The sequence below is a fragment of the Lepidothrix coronata genome, unplaced genomic scaffold, assembly GCF_001604755.1.
Source record: "Lepidothrix coronata isolate B3197 unplaced genomic scaffold, Lepidothrix_coronata-1.0 Scaffold256, whole genome shotgun sequence".
Classification (NCBI taxonomy): domain Eukaryota; kingdom Metazoa; phylum Chordata; class Aves; order Passeriformes; family Pipridae; genus Lepidothrix; species Lepidothrix coronata.
This window is the reverse complement of record NW_016690436.1, coordinates 31,651-40,002: the sequence shown is the minus strand read 5'-3', so window position 1 is coordinate 40,002 and position 8,352 is coordinate 31,651.

Sequence of the window (8,352 nt, the reverse complement as noted above, 5' to 3'; positions counted from 1 at the left end):
AAGGAATCAAACATCATTTTAGCCTAATGCAAACAAATCTAAATTAAGAATTTTGATTATAGAAAAGTGTAAGGGACAGTGTGGCATTACGTGACCACTGCTACAATGCTTCATTTATAAAAATGAAAATGTTTTCCATCAAAATCCATTATTCATAACAATGAATATGTGATATAACTAAGGCCCATTAAACCAACTCATTCTTTTAAAACAACCCATTGCAGTTATAAAAACCAGTGTAAATACAGTCTCTTATAGCAGGATTAAAAATATTCTTAAATTAATTTTTATCTTTTCTTTGTTCAAGGGTACATCCAACACATCAGCTTCATCAGCCACAGTTCAGGAAGGTGGAAGTTGGAATCATTACACAAGTCCAGATTACCTCTCTTGGCAATAGCAGAGAACCAAATGTCCTGTCTGAACTTCTATAAGTATAGGACAATAATTTATATAGCATTTATTGTCCTCCAAGTGCCATGAGCTCACATCCCAGGATCCTGTGCATCACTGACAGACACAGAACAGCTGGTTCACCAAAGCACATCTGCAGCAGATCCTGTCTGCCCTCCCAGAGAGAGTGCTGGGACGTGGAGGGCAGCCCCCAGAGCACATGGGACCACTGAATCTCAGAGAATCCCATCATCTCTTTGGAAGGATCCAAACCCAAACCCTGCCCAGATTAACTCTGCTTTGTGCTTGTGCAGGTGTGGATGCAAACCTGGAGATGGCACTTGAGGGAAAGCAAGTGCAAGCAAAGTCACAAATCCTTTACTGCTGTGCAACATCTGCTGGGTTTTCACAGATTTAATGCTCTTTAACAGGAATGATTCTCCTTCAGCACAACTCAGACTCCAGTATTTTTAGCCCCACTGTTTCTGCCTGTGCTGCTGTATCACAGGAGCAGGAGGAGTGTCCTGGCACTGGGCCCTGACACACCTCAGAGGGTGTTCTGGTGGTGCAAAGATGCCCCTCTTGCCATTCACTCCGAGCTTTAGAGCCAGAATCAGCTGAGAGCTCACTACATTCAGTCAATCACTCCATCTAAAATCACCTCCTTTCTGAGACAAATCTCAGCTGGGTTGCCCAGTAACCCTGACAGACAAACCCCTTCACAGGAGCCCACTTAAGGCAGAGCTCAAGAGCAGAGGAGGTTTATGAAGCTTCGCAGAACTCAATATTTATCAAGTGTGACCCAAACACTGAGTTTTTGATAAAGCCTGAAAAGAAGTCAGTGGAATACAACTTCAGGTCCTACCGTGAGCTCTCTGGGAAGTCTGAACGATTATTCCACAGGATTTAGGAAGGTGGATGCTACTCAGACCTCCAGGATTTCAATGCATTAACAGAATGTTCTGAGAGAGCTTTTACAGAGCTCTCTATCACAATCAGCTCTTCCCATTTGCCTTCCAGTCCCACAGGAGCCAAGCACATCCAGGTAAAAGCAAACCAACACAGAGGGTGCACCTTCTCCAGGTACAAAACTACTGATTTCAGTAGAATGGGGCAAGTGAGAGCCTAAAGTCAGAATTTTAAAGAAAGGGGGGGAAATGAAAGGCAAAAGCATTGGATTAACTTTGAGAACGGGAATGTAACACCTGCTGAGCAACCTCCTTCAGCTTTTGGTGAAAGGTCTGTGATGGGCACAGACACCAGAGGACAAAGAGCAGGCTGATGACAGATGTGTGGCACAGGGAAGGGGCAAACCTGGGATTTAATAGCAGTGAAGGGGAGTGTTTCACTCAGGAGGGCCCCAGCTCTCTATTTATAGCTCCCATAAAGCAGCAGCAAGCAGAATGTGATGCCTCCTGATGCCAATGCCCAGAACAGCTGGGGGGATCCTCCCTCAGCCCACACTTCAACCTTTCCCCTTCCCACCCTGAACACTCACAGAGTGTCCCTGAGGACCTGCAGGGAAGAACTAAAGCACAAGTGCAGCAAAGTGGGTCAGAACAAAACTCTGAAGTCCAGCTGTTTAAGTGGGTCTCAGAGCTGAAAGCAATGCAAACAGTGTTTGCTACCCAGAAAATGTCCATTCTCCCTTAAGCTGAACACTTTGTACCTTTTTCCCATATGGAAAGACATCCAAGTGAAGAATCTAAGGCCAATAACATTCTGAGATAAGTGTGCTCACCTCTAAGGTGGTTTTTAGGTGTGGTACAGTGCAGGTCACCACTGCTGCCCTGTGACAACGGCCAAGAACTGTAAGCTGAGAAAATCGTGTGACCAATTTGTTTCTTTCCTTTCTAGGTGTAAATTTTTTCAGTAAAATTATCCTTAAGACCCACAGTGAAACACTGCTGCTTGCCAGATTTCAAATATGTATGAAGACACCCTTAAAGGCCCAGCTGGTGCAAGTCCATACTTTCCTTTTAAGTCCTTGGGTATAAAAAGAATTTGGCTTTACTGGTATATGAAACATTCATTTCAGCATTTTAAATAGACTCTAGCAGGAAGAAAATTATGGTCTTTGCCTCACCTGGTTTCCAGGAGTTCCTCAGAGCTTTCCCTCTGCAAACAGAAGAGCTGAGGTCCAGCTCCTCCATAAGCTCTGTCTGGCATGGCTGTGCCCACCAGAGGATTAGGAACGAATCTGACACTTACACAGAGTGCTCTCACCAAAGGGCTGAGTCAAATTTGCCTGAAACTCTGCTCCCAGCTTTGAAAGCAGATCAGATCAGATGCCAAGCCCCCCCAGAGAAGGCAGCAGAGCAAGGCAGGCACAGGAGCTGTAAATACCCTCTGGGCAGTCCAGGTCCAGGCACAGCACCTGCAGGGCTTGTCCAACCCCACATGCCCAAACCAAGCACCCAAAGCTCTCTCCATCCCCGCTGCTGCCAAGGCAGAGCTGTGCTGAGCCAGCCCGTGTCACACAGCCATCACACAGTGGGCAAATTAAACATTCAGAGGTTCCTCTGCCAGCCTGGCTGTGGCTCCCAACACAGTTAGCAGCAAGGATCCCCCAGGATTCTCCTAGAGAAGGAAATGGGTTAAACTGATGAGATATTTTTAATGTGTGTTGACAAAGGTCCAGAGTGAATGCACAGTTACATTAGTCAAACTGGGACTGCTCTGCTCAGCCCCAGTATGACTGTCTTCCTCTTCTATTATTTAAAGCTTCTGGGTTTTTTTAACATTTCATTATCTAGAAAAAAGAAATACATCAAATGTGAATCCACTGGGAGAACATTCCTGCATTTGCTGTAAAATCACATAGAAGCAGCCATGGAAATTTGTTTCATTTTCACACTATATTTATACTTAATTCGTACACAATCTTTTTCCTGTTAAAGAAATCAATGCCCCCTTGGAGTGCAGCTTGGGCAGAGTGTTCAGGGATGGCAATGATAAAAATCAGCAGCACCAGTTTCAATCCCTTTTGGTTCAGTCCCCACAGTGACAAGCAGAGCAGTACAACCTAGAGGAAAAACTCAGATTGTGATCTTCCTCAGTGATAAACTGTCTATTGCCACCTAAGAGTAAATGTCACATGGATTTTGTAGCTGATCCAAGAAGCTAATAAAATAATGCCTTATCAGACCTCTTCTGAATTCCTCTGGATGTCACCAGGATGCTTCCCCAGGCAAGGGGAGCATCACAAACCCAAATTGTCCTCTACAGCAAATCCTCCTGCACTCTCACTCCTGAAGTCTTTCTACAGGGAATTTTCTTCCTTTCCTCTTCCTTCAGGGCAGAATTCAGCACTGACTGGCTGGATCAGGCAGTGACTGCTTCTGTACCAAGGTTTTGCACCAGACTTGTGAGCAACGTGTGTTCATACACACTGAGACCTGCTTGGCATGTCAGCTAAACTGCACCTGACCCCCCTTCCCCTCAATTCTAAAAGAACTGCTGGTGAACAGCAGCACTTTGGGGGCTTTTTAGAGAGACTCCAACCCTTATGGCAACTGGGCTAAAATTACATATAGGTACAAATTCCCTGCTAAAAGAATGCATCAGTCCTGTATTACGAACAGCATGAACATAAACAGATTTTACTGTTATTGCTTTAGATAAAATCTTTCTCCCCTTCCAAGGGTTTATATCACTTCACACTTACAGGAAAAGATCCCAGAAGCTTTTCAAATGGGACTGAGCCACAGCTGCTCTATCATAAATCTAGAGAATTAAAATGTGCAGTGAGACAGTTTGGCTAAACAACATCTTAATTTCCTTCATGTGAACCAGCTTGTATAAACAGGAACAGCAGGGATGGGAGCTTGCTCAGGATATGGAAATGGAGGGAAAGGGACAGTAAAGGCACAGGAAAGGCAGCACTGGAGGAGGCTGAAGGAGGGAGGCTGCAGGGAAACACAGGGAGCCAAGGAGAATTCACACACAAGGCCTTTGGAGCCAGGGAGGGAGGGAGGGAGGGAAGGAGGGAGAGGGGCCAGTCCCCTCACCAGATGTAGTCAGAGCAGCTGCCAACAAGGAAAAACCCCCCTGAGCCATTCAGATCCCAGGGGAAGTGGGGAGGGAGAGTGGCATAACCTGGCATCACAAAAGTGACTGAGAGAACAATTTAAACCTTACAACATGAGCAAAAATGTAGAGAGGTTACCCTGAAGTCTCCCCAACTCAATTCCTACAACATTTACACAATCCTCTCCCTCAAAGGGCCATTCCTGAAGGCTGATCGAATTCCTCCACTTTTGAATGCACACTTTTTCTGTGGGATACACACAGGCATCCTGCCAGCCCCTGCTGGATACTGGGTGTGAGTAACTTGTCAGTGTATTGCAGATTTTAGCAGCCACATCAATGAACTGTGCATGAACAGAAGAGTCAGGATTAACCCAAACCCAAACGTGCCATGCACACACCCGACATGAAAACTGTTCCTCACTCCTGTCCAACCAGCTGAGCTGGCAACTGGCCATTCCTAACAAAAATACTTCATACCAGAACAAAGAACCAAGAACCTCCAGGTCTTACCTCTCACTCAATTAATCAGAGGCATGTAACAAAGATACTGTTGTTCATTACAAGAAAAAAAATTGTTATTCCTGGTGCAAAATCCATTTTTTCCTGACACCAGCAACCAGATGGCAACTAAACAATGAACTGTCAAAGAAAACTGGGAAGAGTTCCCCTTCCTCCAGCTAACGTGGATACAGGTCTGCACTGACCACTGCCCCACGAAGCACAGCCCACAGCTGGGAGGGAGGAGCACCATCCTCTGCAGAACCTCACAAATAACAGCAACAGTTCTCCCTGTCATCTCCTGAGCACACAGAGACACTGGGACCATTCCACAGCTGCCCAAGCTGGAAGGCTCTGGGACTCAGGGCTTCCCAGCTGCAGGGACACTTCCAAGGGGCAGCTTCTTGGAGCCTCGGAAGAGCCAGTTTTCTTTTGGCAGTGGAATCCTTCCTGAGTTACTGTGAGCCCAGACAGGTGGATCTGTGTCTCTGCCTTCCCCTTTGTCCCAGGTGGGTCACACTGTGCTGTGTGCAGGTCACATTCCCTCTCTCACACAACTCTCTCAGATTCCTCTCCCCTGGCTGATATATCACCATCCAATCTGCAACTCCAGAAACCCCTGGCTCTATCCTTCCATTCACAGCTTTATCTGTGCTGAACCCAGGTCAAACCAGGAGATCACATCTTACACTCCCATTTCTACCCCTGCAGAACGAACCCCTCAGCCTGGAACACTCTGTGGGCTGGATCAGCTTTCCTGGCTGCACTTTGAGATGTGAGTCAGGACAGACTCTGCCTGTATTTTAAGACACACCAAGAAACCACAAACACCTTTGCTGGTTCTGAGACCAGCTGTGCTCCAGCACCGGAGTGGAGATCCCTGGGACCCCCCACCCCGTGCCTTGGGAATGTCTGGGATAACACACCCTTGCCTCAGGAACAGCGTCCCTGCTTCTGTGCCTCTCATCTGCCCTTGCTGCACTTTTCTCTCCTCATTTTCCTTAGAAGGGTGCAAGATGATCTGGCAGGATTTTTGGCAGCCTGAGCTCAGCCTGGCTGTTGAAGCACCATGGATTTGTGGAACCAAGTCTCTGTGGCACCTTTGGCTTTGCTACAGTCCCAGAGCACAAATCCAGTCTCATTCCTGACCTTCCCACTGTCTCCAAAGTGCCCCACAGCAACCACAAGCTGCAGAGCCAAACCAATCTGCAGGAATTCCTAAGGAACTCTGCTTTAAGATAAAACAAAATAAAAGACACCCTCCTTTTAAAACAGAAGCACAAGGCCCCAAGCAAAAACATGCACACAATTAGTTTGATTTGTGCATGGAAATGTGGTGAGCACATGAGAATGCATCATATTTCTGTGCTGCCTTGGGCTTCTGGCTTTATGGAAATACACACCCATACATTAAAGCCTATTTTTCCTTTGAAAAACAAAATCCCATTATTAACTAAACTGACCAAATTGAATAAATGTGATGGTTCCACACAAGCTTAAAAAATGGACTGCCTATTTTTTAAAAAACCCCAACAACCTAACAGAGTGGTGTTCATTTTATTAATATAACTGTCTTTTGAGCAGAAAAAAGGAAAAAGACGATGGAAGAGTCTCTGATGCTGACGTGCACATTAATCACCAAGTCACCAAGCAGTGTTAATAATCCAGGCAGGGTTCTGCTCTCCACACCAAGATGAGTACGAGTAGTGACTCCTCCAGAGTGAGCAAATCTCACTCCTGGGCTGAATTCAATCCAAAACACCTATTAGTAGGTTGGTTCTTAAAATGAATAAAATAAACTTTCTCCTGGAACAGGGGTTTTAATAATGAGAATCTGGGAGAATCTTTTTCCTTGGGGGTCAGTCACTGTAACTTCCCACAGTTGGACCTCAGGGACTGTTTTGTGGGAATATGGGTCCCACCAAACCAACAACTGCTGTTCCAACAAAGAGTAATAAAACTGAAGGAGTGGGAGGACTAAGACAAAATGCTGCAACCCACAGGATTTTTGAAGCACTTGTGTCATGGTTCACTCTCCCACCCCTTCTGATTCCAGAGGAGTTTTTTCACTGACTTTGGCAGGAGCCAGGTTCTGCCAACACCAAACACTCAGAAGGACAAACCCCAGAAGGGTCACTCACAGACCCCACCAGTCCACTGCTGGGTTCAGTCAGGAAGCATTTATCAAATATTCCTCAGCCACCTGTTTTCTTCTCAGTTTTCATATCTAATCAGGTCTAAGAAAAGACCAGTTTTACAAATTCAGGCAGTGGCATTACAGAATGTGACCTGCATCACATATTTGCTGAGGTAGTGACACTGATGTGTGTCCTTGTGCAAGCAGACTGCAGGGACCAAACCTTTCACCTGCTGTGATGGTCTGTACTGAGATCAAACCACAACAGATGGATCCCAAGATCATCCCAAGAATTAGTTCCTGACAAACAATAACGTCAGTGAGATTCAAATCAAACACTTTTAAAGACAAATTTATAAATTAGAGGAGAATGAAATAGTAATATTGAATTAGCAGCAAATCCTTGGGGTTATTTAATATAGTCACAGACTGGTTTGGGTTGGAAGGGACCTTAAAGACCATCTGTCATGGGCAGGGACACCTTCCACTAGCCCAGGTTGCTCCAAGCCCCGTCCAACCTTGGACACTCCCAGGGATGGGGCAGCCACAGCTTCTCTGGGCAACCTGTGCCAGGGCCTCACCACCCCGAGCAGGGCTGTGAACACACCCCAGCAGGGCAGTGAACACACCCCAGCAGGGCAGTGAACGCAGCCCAGCAGGGCTGCCCTGGCCCAGCCACACACGTCCAGCACACAGAGCAGGTCCTGGACACAGAGCAGGCCCAGCATCAGGCCCAGCATCCCCTCCCCTCTGCCCGCTGTCCCCGCAGCACCAGCTGCAGCTGCTCTCCCCGTGCACACGGAGGGAGTTAAGGTTTCCTTATTGCTCAACAAAAGCTGCTCTGTTGGGACGGTATGTTTGGGGTTTGGGACGCTCCTGCTGCCAAACACCTGCATTTATTCAGACACAAGTGCAAGAGGAGCTTGTTTTGTCGGTGCCGTTTGTGTGTCAGACACCAGCCCCGAGGAGGCACCCAGGGCAACCCCGCTGGGAGCTGCTCCAAGGCTCACTCCAGTGTCTGTGAGCACATGGGAGTGAGGGAGGAACCAGCAGCAGCCTGTTTGTCTCAGTGTTAGGGCAATCCTGCATGAGCAATGGTACTGCACAGCGTGCTGGGGGGAAATCTCGCTCTTTATTCAGTTTTGCTTTTTCTTTTGCAATTTTAATGTCAGTTCTGACTTGCTTCCTTTTATCTGGCTAGTGAGATTTGCCCCTTTGTTCTATTTAAAGTGGTGTGCTTTATTTAATTATTTTATTATTAGAGATAACATAATCAATACATGTATTTTAGG